The 13,170-nt window shown below is 45.2% G+C and overlaps 1 pseudogene; it reads right to left on the reverse strand.

Moving 5' to 3' along the window:
* Nucleotides 1–13,170, reverse strand: part of LOC122941895 — a 128,427-nt pseudogene that overhangs the window by 63,823 nt on the left and 51,434 nt on the right.

The raw sequence follows: 13,170 nt of genomic DNA on the forward strand, positions 1-13,170 counted from the left end.
AACATAGATAAGATGATGTAATGTGATATCATCAGAATCTCTCACCTCTCCAGTAAGCCGGAAGAGGATCTCTAGGGTGAGATTTATTATACTCTCCGCCATCTTGTCCTTGTCCATCCTTGTCGGGTCAATCAGGAGAAGGATCTTATATAGAAGATCTCCACTGAGCGGATCCTATATTGTAGGAACCTGAATGGAGAGAAGATGAGACAATGTAAAATCCTACAAAATCCGATGTAAAATACAATAACTGGAGATAAGAGGAGACATCGCAGGAGATAATAAAGTGTAGATATTGTGTTCTCTCTTTTTATATGGATCGAAACATGTGTGAGGTCAAGACAGTTTCATGATATGTCATAAAATCCAATATATATAAAATACAAAACATCCAAGTTGATCAACAAGTCATAAAACTGGGAATAAAACAAACAGAATAAAATGCAGACAGACCTGCAGAGCGAACTAAAACCCCGGAATGAAGACCACATTAGCCATTTTACACTACATGAGTCTATTTTATTCTATATTTCTTTATTCCCAGTTTTATGACTTGTTGATCAACTTGGATGTTTAGTATTTTCTATATATTGGATTTTATAATCTACATCATTTGTAGGTTTCATTTGTTGGTATATAGAACAACTGAAGAAACCGCAGGGTGTGCATTGTGAATGGCTGGAATACTACAAAAACAGCCCGACACGGTGCGGCCCAGGTTCTGGTATCAGCACAGCTCCGGATAAGGAGCGATTGGTCCCTCATTTTTATACTATTGCAACAACTGAGGAAGAAAACGTACAGTTTCGAAATGCGTCTGGTGTAACTGCGGTATTAATCCATCGAGGGCAACTGCGGCACCAACCTATTGAGAGGAATAAACGTATCCTTCATACCATTCCGGACACTGAAACAGCAGAAGTCCGCGTTCCCGCATCCCTACTACACACGAGCAAGTAAGTGTGCCTGCATGCGAGAGGTCATAGGTGAGCGGAGGTCATCAATATCAGATCGGGAGGGTCTGACACCCGGCTCCCCAGCCAATCAGCTGTATGAAGAGAAGGTACACGCTGTGCGCGCCTGCCGTCTCCTGTCTCTCTTCCGTCTTGCCATAGACATGACAGCAGCGAGCAGGACAGGAGACGGCGCGCACCTTCTCCTCATACAGCTGAGCTGTGGGGGTGACGGATGTCGAATCCCCACCAATCCGATACTGATCACCTATCTTGAGGATAGATCATCAATATTAAAAGCCCCGAGAACCCCTTTAAAATGCAGGTTTGGGAAAGTGACATCCACAGCGCCCCCCCATAACAGTGTCATCCACAGCGCCCCCCCATAACAGTGACATCCACAGCGGCCCCCCATAACAGTGTCATCCACAGTCGCCTCCCATAACAGTGACATCCACAGCGCCCCCCATAACAGTGACATCCACAGCGCCCCCCATAACAGTGTCATCCACAGCGCCCCCCATAACAGTGTCATCCACAGTCGCCTCCCATAACAGTGACATCCACAGCGGCCCCCCATAACAGTGTCATCCACAGTCGCCTCCCATAACAGTGACATCCACAGCGCCCCCCATAACAGTGACATCCACAGCGCCCCCCATAACAGTGTCATCCACAGCACCACCCATAACAGTGACATCCACAGCGACCCCCCATAACAGTGACATCCACAGCGCCCCCCATAACAGTGACATCCAAAGCGCCCCCCATAACAGTGACATCCACAGCGCCCCCCATAACAGTGTCATCCACAGCGCCCCCCATAACAGTGACATCCACAGCGGCCCCCCATAACAGTGTCATCCACAGTCGCCTCCCATAACAGTGACATCCACAGCGCCCCCCATAACAGTGACATCCACAGCGCCCCCCATAACAGTGTCATCCACAGCACCACCCATAACAGTGACATCCACAGCGACCCCCCATAACAGTGATATCCACAGCGCCCCCCATAACAGTGACATCCACAGCGCCCCCCATAACAGTGACATCCAAAGCGCCCCCCATAACAGTGTCATCCACAGCGCCCCCCATAACAGTGACATCCATAGCGCCCCCCATAACAGTGACATCCACAGCGCCCCCCATAACAGTGACATCCACAGCGCCCCCATAACAGTGACATCCACAGCACCCCCCATAACAGTGTCATCCACAGCGCCCCCCCATAACAGTGTCATCCACAGCGCCCCCCCATAAAAGTGTCATCCACAGCCCCCCCCCATAACAGTGTCATCCACAGCACCCCCCATAACAGTGTCATCCACAGCACCCCCCCATAACAGTGTCATTCACAGTGCTCCCCCATTACAATGTCATCCACAGTGCTCCCCCATAACAGTGTCATCCACAGTGCGCCCCCATAACAGTGTCATCCACAGCGCCCCCATAACAGTGTCATCCACAGCGCCCCCATAACAGTGTCATCCACAGCGCCCCCATAACAGTGACATCCACGGTGTTATATGAATTCGCCCACTGCCAACACACAGAGGGTGATGCCCCACATCATATACATTTCAGTTCAGCCCGGCCCAAATTCATTTAGCCCTTTAAAAACACCAGTTACTTATTGAAATTAGTGACAGTGTCCGTCTGTCCACTTTGCTGCCAGTTCTTGTGCCAGAACCTGTTTGGGCTGAACTCCCCTGCATACGGTGCGGGCACCACCCTCTGTATGTCACCAGTGTGAGATCAGTGCCCGAATCCATTTCAGTCTCTAAAACACACTTTTCTGCCTATTTTGTGCCCGTCTTTTGTATTGTAATGCCGTTTTCATCTGATTTCACCTCGGGACGCTCACTGCAACTTCTGAATAAGAAACTAACTTCAGCCTCGTGTCTTGTATTTATATATCCTTGGGGTGTGATCCTCTTCTTGTAGTGACACTCATTTTTATCCAGTCATGTTTTTAGTGATTTTTAGAAAAGGATGAATTTTCCAGTCCCCTGCTCCAGTCCACGTCTCTGAGATCTCCTGGATATGTCTTCCATATAACGTCCCCTGCTCCAGTCCACGTCTCTGAGATCTCCTGGATATGTCTTCTATATAACGCCCCCTGCTCCAGTCCACGTCTCTGAGATCTCCTGGATATGTCTTCTATATAACACCCCCTGCTCCAGTCCACGTCTCTGAGATCTCCTGGATATGTCCTCTATATAACGCCCCCTGCTCCAGTCCACGTCTCTGAGATCTCCTGGATATGTCCTCTATATAACGCCCCCTGCTCCAGTCCACATCTCTGAGATCTCCTCGATATGTCTTCTATATAACCAGTCTTCGCTACTGGTTTGGGCTCAATAACTGAATCCCTTAAGGACACAGCCATATATCACTTTAAGGACCAGGCAATTTTTTGCAAATCTGACCAGTGTCACTTTATATGTGAATAACTTTAAAAACGCTTTTACTCATCCAGGCCATTCCAAGATTATTTTTTCGTCACATATTGTACTTCATGATACTGGTAAAATGGAGTAAAAAAATAAAAATAAAATACCAAAATTTACCAAAAATTCTGTAAAAATTTGCAAAAATTTCCACGTTTAAATTTCTCTACTTCTATAATACATAGTAATACCTCCAAAAATAGTTATAACTTTTCATTCCCCATATGTCTACTTCATGTTTGGATCATTTTGGGAATGCCATTTTATTTTTTGGGGACGTTACAAGGCTTAGTTTAGAAGCAAATCTTGAGATTTTTCAGAAATTTTCTAAAACCCACAGTTCAGGTCTGAAGTCACTTTGTGAGGCTTACATAATAGAAACCACCCATTCTAGAAACGACACCCCTCAAGGTATTCAAAACTGATTTTACAAACTTTGTTAACCCTTTACTACTAAACGAGATAGACGAGGCGGCAAATCATAATGAGGTGGTTATTATGGGGGACTTTAACTACCCAGATATAGACTGGGAAACTGAAACTTGTATATCTCATAAGGGAAACAGGTTCTTGGCAATAACCAAAAGACAATTACCTCTCCCAACTGGTTCAGGACCCGACTAGAGGGACAGCCATACTGGACTTAGTATTAACTAATAGGCCTGACAGAACAACAGACGTGCAGGTTGGGGGACACCTGGGAAATAGTGACCATAAAGTAATAACCTTCCAATTATCATTCAAAAGAGCGTTTCTACAGGGAGGAACAAAAATACCAAAACTTCAAAAAAGCTAAATTTAGTCAACTAAGAGAGGCCATAGGCCTAACTAACTGGGATAAAGTCCTCAAAAATAAAAATACAGCCACAAAATGGGATATCTTTAAAAACATCCTAAAATCTCATTGTGAGAGGTACATACCATATGGGAATAAAAGGTTAAGGAACAAAAAGAAACTAATGTGGATAAACAGAACTGTAAAGAAAGCAATAAATGACAAAAAGAAAGCATATAATTCACTGAACCAGGAGGGTAGCACGGAAGCACTGAAAAACTATAAGGAAAAAAATAGAACATGTAAAAAACTAATAAAAGCGGCCAAACTAGAGACCGAGAGATTAATTGCCAAAGAGAGTAAAACTAACCCTAAAATGTTCTTCAATTATATAAATGGTAAAAAGTAGAAATCTGAAGGTGTCGGCCCTTTAAACAGTAATGAGGGGGGAGTCGCAGAGAGCGATGAGGAAAAAGCAAAGCTGTTAAATATTTTTTTCTCCAATGTATTCACTGAGGAAAATAAACTGTCAGATGACATGCAGAATGTAAAAATAAATTCCCCATTAAAAGTGTCCTGTCTGACCCAGGAAGAAGTACAACAGCGACTTAAAAAGATTAAAATAGACAAATTGCCAGGACCGGATGGCATACACCCCGTATCCTAAGGGAATTAAGCAATGTCATAGCCAGACCCTTATTTCTGATATTTGCAGATTCTATATTGACAGGGAATGTCCCACAGGATTGGCGCATGGCAAATGTGGTGCCAATATTCAAAAAGGGTACCTCAGGGGTCAGTATTGGGCCCTATTCTCTTCAATATATTTATTGATGATCTTGTAGAAGGCTTGCATAGTAAAGTATAAATTTTCGCAGATGACACTAAACTGTGTAAAGTCATTTACACTGAAGAGGACAGTATACTGCTACAGATGGATCTGGATAGATTGGAGGCTTCGGCAGAGAAGTGGCAGATGAGGTTTAACACTGACAAATGTTGTAAAGTTATGCACATGGGAAGGAATAATGCAAGTCACCCGTACATACTAAATGGTAAAACACTCGGTAACACTGACATGGAAAAGGATCTAGGAATTTTAATAAACAGCAAACTAAGCTGCAAAAACCAGTGTCAGGCAGCTGCTGCCAAGGCCAATAAGATAATGGGTTGCATTAGAAGGGGCATAGATGCCCGTGATAAGAACATAGTCTTCCAGTTTACAAATCGCTAGTCAGACCACACATGGAGTACTGTGTACAGTTCTGGACTCCTGTAAACAAGGCAGACATAGCAGAGCTGGAGAGGGTCCAGAGGAGGGCAACTAAAGTAATAACTGGAAAGGGGCAACTACAGTGCCCTGAAAGATAATGAAAATTAGGGTTATTCACTTTAGAAAAAATACGACTGAGGGGAGATCTAATTACAATGTAATGTATAAATATATCAGGGGTCAGTACAGAGAGCTATCCCATCAGCTATTTATCCCCAGGACTGTGACTGTGACGAGGGGACATCCTCTGCGTCTGGAGGAAAGAAGGTTTGTACACAAACATAGAAGAGGATTTTTTACGGTAAGAGCAGTGAGACTCTGGAACTCTCTGCCTGAGGAGGTGGTGATGTTGAGTACAGTAAAGGAATTCATGAGGGGCCTGGATGTATTTCTGGAGCGTAATAATATTACAGGCTATAGCTACTAGAGAGGGGTCGTTGATCCAGGGAGTTATTCTGATTGCCTGATTGGAGTCGGGAAGGAATTTTTTATTCCCCTAAAGTGGGGAAAATTGGTTTCTACCTCACAGTTTTTTTTTTCCCTTCCTCTGGATCAACTTGCAGGATAACAGGCTGAACTGGATGGACAAATGTATTTTTTCTGCCTTATGTACTATGTACTATGTAGGTGTTTCACAAGAGTTATTGGCAAATGGAGAAGAAATTTAAGAATTAAAATTTGGGGGCAAATTTTCCATTTTAATCAATTTTTTCCAGTAACAAGGCAAGGGTTAAAAGCCAAACAAAACTCAATATTTATTGCCCCGATTCTGTAGTTTGCAGAAACACCCCATATGTGGTTGTAAACTACTGTACGGGCACACGGCAGGGCGGAGAGGGAAAGGCGCGCCGTGTGGTTTTTGGAAGGCAGATTTTCATGGACTGGTTTAATTTTCACCTTGTCCCATTTGAAGCCCCCCTGATGCACCCCTAGAGTAGAAACTCCATAAAAGTGACCCTATTTTGGAAACTACGTGATAAGGTGGCAGTTTTGTTGGGACTATTTTTAGGGTACATATGATTTTTGGTTGCTCTATATTACATTTTTGTGAGGCATGGTTACCAAAAATAGAAATTCTGAAATTTCATCTCCATTTGCCATAAACTGTTGAGGAACACCTAAAGGGTAAATAAAGTTTGTAAAATCAGTTTTGAATACCTTGAGGGGTGTAGTTTCTTAGATGGGGTCACTTTTATGGAGTTTCTACTTTAGGTGTGCATCAGGGGTCCTTCAAATGGGACATGGTGCCCCAAAAAAAAGGCCATCAAAATCTGCCTTCCAGAAACCATATGGCGATCCTTTCCTTCTGCGCCCTTCCGTGTGGCCATACAGCAGTTTACGACCACATATGGGGTGTTTCTGTAAAGTGCAGAATCAGGGTAAAAATATAATGTTTTGTTTGGCTGTTAATTCTTCCTTTGTTACTGGAAAAAATTGATTAAAATGGAAAATTTGCCAAAAAATTGCTGTTTTGGCACCGTTTTTATTTTATTTTTTGGACCGTGGGGTTAGATCATGGGGTATTTTTTTAGAGAACATTCTTATGGACGCGGCAATACCTAATATGTCTACTTTTACACTATATTATCCTTTTTAAAAAAAAAAAAAACATTTTAGTATCTCCATAGTCTAAGGCCTCTTTCACACGGGCGTTGCGGGAAAATGTGCGGGGGGAACATGTGCAATTTTTCAGCGCGAGTGCAAAACATTGTAATGCGTTTTGCACTCGCGTGAGAAAAATCGGCATGTTTGGTACCCAAACCCGAACTTCTTCCCAGAAGTTCGGGCTTGGGATCGGTGTTCTGTAGATTGTATTATTTTCCCTTATAACATGGTTATAAGGGAAAATAATAGCATTCTGAATACAGAATGCATAGTACAATAGCGCTGGAGGGGTTAAAAAAATAATAATAATTTAACTCACCTTAATCCACTTGATCGCGCAGCCGGCATCTCTTCTGTCTTCTTTCTTTGCTGTGTGCAGGAACAGGACCTGTGTTGACGTCACTCCGGTCATCACATGGTCCATCACATGATCCATCATGGTAAAAGCTCATGTGATGAAAGGGGCCTAAGAGTATTTTTTGTTGTTGTTGTTTTTAGCCGATTGTCTTAGGTAGGGGCAGATTTTTTGCGGGATGAGATGACGGTTTGATTGGCACTATTTTGGGGGGCATGTGACTTTTTGATCGCTTGCTATTACACATTTAGTGATGTAAGGTGACAAAAAAAATAATACCTTTTTTGGCACCGTTTTTATTTAAAAAAAATTACCGTGTTCATCTGAGAGGTTAGGTCATGGGTTATTTTTATAGAGCAGATTCTTATGGATGCGGCAATACTCAATTTATTTATTTTAGTTTTACAAAAAAAAATTGGGGTGTCAAGTCTGAGAACCATAGTTTTTTTTTCGATTGTCAGTGGCTAAATGGAATTAAAATTGGCGAAGGGGATTATAAATTTAGTACTCCATAGAAGTGTGGTACTCCCTGAAGCAACCAATAATGCTGAGGCCCGGATGATCGGGGCACGTGTCACACTGAGTGGTGGTGTGCTTCCGTATCCCCCTCCAGTGACACACTCTGCACCTTTTTTGGGTCCTTCCCTTCTTTCCAGTATGGGGGACCACACCTGGAAAGTGTTGGCCAGGGACGATACGGGCGCCTACAGGTCCCGAGGTACTCCGGCCTGCTCTTTCCGGTCAGAAAAGAGGAAGAAATGTCCCTGTGTTGCCAGCGCTCAGGAACAGCACAAAAGAGTTGTACATGGCAACCTGTACTAAGTAGACCGCAACTTTTTTGTACCATGCCCGGGATTTGCGCATGGCATTATATGGCTTGAGGACTTGATCAGAGAGATCAACTCCTCCCATATACCGATTGTAGTCGACAATACAATCGGGCTTGAGGACCGTTGCCGCGGTACCTCGCACAGGGACAGGGGTGATGCTGTTACCGTGAATTGTGGACAGTACAAGGACATCCCTCTTGTCCTTATATCTGACCAGCAACAGGTTTCCACTGGTAAGGGCGTGGGTGTCACCCCTGGGGATAGGTACCTGGAGGGGGTGGGTAGGGAGGCAGCGTTGATTTTTTCCTCACTGCACCACAAGCGGACGTGGATGTGGCGGCGAGGGACTAGAACAAGAGGATACTAGTATAAAAGTTATCCACGTACAGGTGGTAACCCTTATCTAATACATTGCTTTTGGAGATGCCCTGAACTTTTTATGTATTGGAAAGAGATCGCAGAAATTATATCAGTATTTTTGGATGTTCAAGTTTTTGGAGACCCAGTAGTTTGTATATTATGAGCTATAGAACATCTCAAATTAAATAAAGAGATACGATTGGTTTTAGGCAAAGTACTATTTCAAGCTAGACTTCCCATACTTTAGGAAGTGGGTAAATGGAGATCCCCCCACAGTGGGACAGTGGCAAGAAGCAGTTACTAACTTGATCAAATTGGAACGGGTGTCCGAGAGATATAGTGAGAGAGTAGGAAAAAACAATAAAATATGGAAAAAAATTGTTGCACTAGGGCCGGATGTGGTTGTTTTTAATTTTTTTTCTCCCTCTCTCTCAAGGGTGGAGGGTGGTTATTTTGGGTAAAATGTTATTATATTGTTGATTTATGTAATATGGAACTTTGGATGGTCTGATTTTGTATATGTTTCTTATATAACAGATACAAAAAAATAATAATATAAAAAAAAAACAAAAAAAAAAAACCTTATCTAGCATTGGGTGCATAAGGTCCCACACAAGTTTCCCGCTAACACCCAGAGTGGGGGACATTCTGGGGGTTTAATACAGGAATCTCGCCCCTCGTACACACAAAACTTGTAGGTGTACCCTGAGGTACTCTCACAAAGTTTGTACAGCTTCACGTCATACCTCGCCCGCTTAGAGAGAACATATTGGCGGAAAATGAGTCTCCCCTTGAAAGCAATGAGAGACTCATTAACCGCGACCTCCCTTCCAGGTACATAGGCCTCCAAAAATTTTGCCCCAAAGTGATCGATGACCAGCCTGATTTTGTACAGGCGGTCATAGGCAGGATCATCTTGGGGGGACATGCTGCATTATCTGCATAATGAAGGCATTTCCGGGTGGCCTCATACCGGGAGCGTGTCATGGCCGTACTGTAGAGTGGGGTCTGGTAGAGGACGTCCCCACTCCAGTAATGCCTGACACTGTGTTGTTTGACTAAGCCCATGTGCATCACGAGGCCCCAAAACGTTCTCATCTCGGCTGCACTGACCCGAGTCCAGCCACCGTCCCTAGCCAAAAAGGAGCCCGGGTGTTGAGCAATGAACTGTTGAGCGAACAAATTTGTTTGCTCCACCATCAGATTCACAAAGTGGTCACTGAAAAAAAGACTAAAATAGTCAGTGAAGCCCATTGTGGGAATCTGGATTCCTGGTTGACCAACAAAATCAGGAATCCCAGGCTCAAAAAAGTTCACCGGTAGGGGGCTCAGGTGGACTTAACTGGTGGGCTGGAAAACTAGTACGAGCCCCAGAGCTGCTCGTACCAGTGTGGGCCAAGGGTCCCTGGCATAGCGGTCCATTTGCTCCGCCTTGGGGGCTCAGATGACAAGAGGAAAGTGGGGTAATCCTCGTCCTCACTGGCGCTCTCGGAGTAGGAGGCAAGCTGGGCGTATGCCTCCTCAGCTGAGAACTGCCGGCGGGCCATAGGTGAGCGTGTGTGTGTGCGTGGAAAACTTTATTTAGTGTGCGTGTATGTGGGGGCACGGGTGTTTGCCGCCTTTGTTCTAAACCTAACAGAAAAAAAAATAAAAAATAAAAAATAAAAAAAGATTCAAACTCCCTGATCAGCTAAACAACAGTGGCCGGGGGAGCAATTCCTCCGTATATCATCCGTTGCTAATGGCAATACCCAGCACAAATGCATACAATGGAAGATGTCGGCAGCGGACTACATGCAGAGGAATTGCTCCCCCAGTTATAAATGCGCCACAGTGTTTGGGGTTTTTGAGCATTTCCTCCCATTTAGGCCACTTTATTTCAGTTATTAAAGCGAACCTGTCACTGGAATTTTGTGTATAGAGCCGAGGACATGGGTTGCTAGATGGCCACTAGCACATCCGCAATATCCAGTCCCCATAGCTCTTTGTGCTTTTATTGTGTAAAAAAACGATTTGATACATGTGCAAATTAACCTGAGATGAGTCCTGTCCCTGACTCCTCTCACGTACAGGACTCATCTCAGGGTAATTTGCATATGTATCAAATCTTTTTTTACACAATAAAAGCACACAGAGCTATGGGGACTGGGTATTGCGGATGTGCTAGCGGCCATCTAGCAACCCATGTCCTCAGCTCTATACACAAAATCCCGGTGACAAGTATCCTTTAAATGTTCCTGCATGGCAAGACCACTTACTGTTATCTCACATATATATTCTTATTATTATAGCCAAATTTACCCCCCTAACTCCTCCCACAGTTTTTACACTACATAGACAGTAATATACCGAAATCAGCGTTTTTGTGGCGAAATTGGTCCCATAGGAATGAATGGCGGAATGTTCAAAACCAGAGTGTGAGCTGACAAATCCGGACATGATTTCCCCCACCACTCCCTCATTTTCAAGCCCACCGACACAAATCGGCTGCTAATGTTTTTATAAATGTATGTTTTAATGTAAGTGTGAAGCACTTTGGGCTACAATCACTGGCGTAGGGATCGCAGTGGCTATGGGGCCCTACGCCACTGGGGGCCCGGCCGCCGGCTGAGGATAGAAAAATAAATAAAATTCATGTGGCGAGTGGCGTACAGGCGTAGCGTCGCAGGCCCCTCCAGCAGGACAGACCGAGCAAGCGCTATCTCTGCAGGGCCGTGGGCGGTGCGATAGGGGGCGGCCGGGGGCAGAGAGGCATACCTGCAGTGAGGAGAGGGAGTGGTCCCGCTCCCAGTCTGGGCGGCAGTCCGAACTCCTACTGGCCGTAAGTGGAGGAGGCGGACTCGGAGCGTACAGCGAAGCTGCGTGCTGCTGGGCCTGGCAGCACTCAGCGCTGCTGGAGCGTGGGCGGCTGAGCAAGCAGACGTTAAAGTGGCTGAGGTGAGGGCTGGCTGACTCTGGCTGGGGAGTGGGGACTGGTAAAACTGCGCTGCTGCACTGTGTTATCCGATTGGTGGAGCAGCAGTGAGCGAAAGCTGCTGCTCCATCAATCGTTTTAAGTAATACTTCAGTCACAAACAGGGCCGCTCCCAGATCCTAGAAGCTCCATGTGGACCCTGGATGTGACCGTCCGCGCGCCTGCCCGCCTGGCAGCCTGTCTCTCTTACGTGTCCACCCGCCTCACTTCTAGTGCCAGCTGACCTCCTGCTCAGCCCTCTGAGCATTGATGCAGCCTGCCTGCCAGCCAATGCTGCCGACCTTCAGACTCACTGCCAGCCTGACCAACAATGGTGTGTGCCCCCCTGTCCTTTACTGTACCTCCTATGATGTATTGTGCCCCCTGCCCTGTACTGTGCCCCCTATGCTGTGCCCCTTATACTGTACTGTGCCACCTGTCCTGTACCCCCTGCCATGTACTGTGCTCTATACCCTGCTCTATGCTCCATTATAATACCCTGTAGGAGGCACATTACAGGAGCATAAGAGTATATCCTTGTACTATGCCTCCTAACCTCTACTATGCCCACGTATACCCTATACCAGTGGTGGCAAACCTATGGCACTAGTGCCAGAGGCGGCACTCAGAGCCCTCTCTGTGGGCACCTGCACCCTGGAAAAGTCTATGGTGATGCTTTAGACTTTTCCTGCCATTCATCAGTGCAGGGTGCAGTATATATGACACAGGCAGCGCATTGAATGCAGGAAGGCTATTATAGCTAAATGATAAAGTACATGGAAGATATACTATGTTGGACACTGTAGTATTCAGGATAAATTGCAGTGTTGGCACTTTGCGACAAATAAGTGGGTTTTGGGTTGCAGTTTGGGCAGTCGGTCTGTAAAAGGTTCACCATCCCTGCCCTATACTGTGCCTACTAACTGGTACTATGCCCTCATATCCTGCAATGTGCCCCCTTACCATAGCCTGTACAGTGCCCCTAATCATACCATGTACTGTGCCCTCTTATACTCTATACTGTGCCCTCTTATACTCTATACTGTGCCCCCTTATACTCTGTTATGCAGTCACTGTATGGCGGTGCTATCCAGTCACTGTATGGCGGTGTTATCCAATCACTGTACGGCGGTGCTATCCAGACACTGTACGGCGGTGCTATCCAGACACTGTACGGCGGTGCTATCCAGACACTGTACGGCGGTGCTATCCAGACACTGTACGGCGGTGCTATCCAGACACTGTACGGCGGTGCTATCCAGACACTGTACGGCGGTGCTATCCAGACACTGTACGGCGGTGCTATCCAGTCATTGTATGGGGGTGTTATCCAGTCATTGTATGCCACTGTACGGCGGTTTATCAAGTCACTGTATGGCGGTTATTCAGTCGCTGTATGGTGGTGTTATCCAGTCATGATATTGAGCTATAACATTACAGTGTTTTGTTATCCAGTCATGGTATGAGCTATTATCCAATATGGAGGTATTATTTAGTGTCTATATGTTGGTGATTATATAGTCACTAAATCTATTATTCGGGGGTGGGGCTAATATCTTTACAGTATTTACTGTAGATTCCAGTACATGATACTGTGGAGTGAGCCTTGTAGA

The sequence above is a fragment of the Bufo gargarizans genome, chromosome 6 (assembly GCF_014858855.1).
Source record: "Bufo gargarizans isolate SCDJY-AF-19 chromosome 6, ASM1485885v1, whole genome shotgun sequence".
Classification (NCBI taxonomy): Eukaryota; Metazoa; Chordata; class Amphibia; order Anura; family Bufonidae; genus Bufo; species Bufo gargarizans.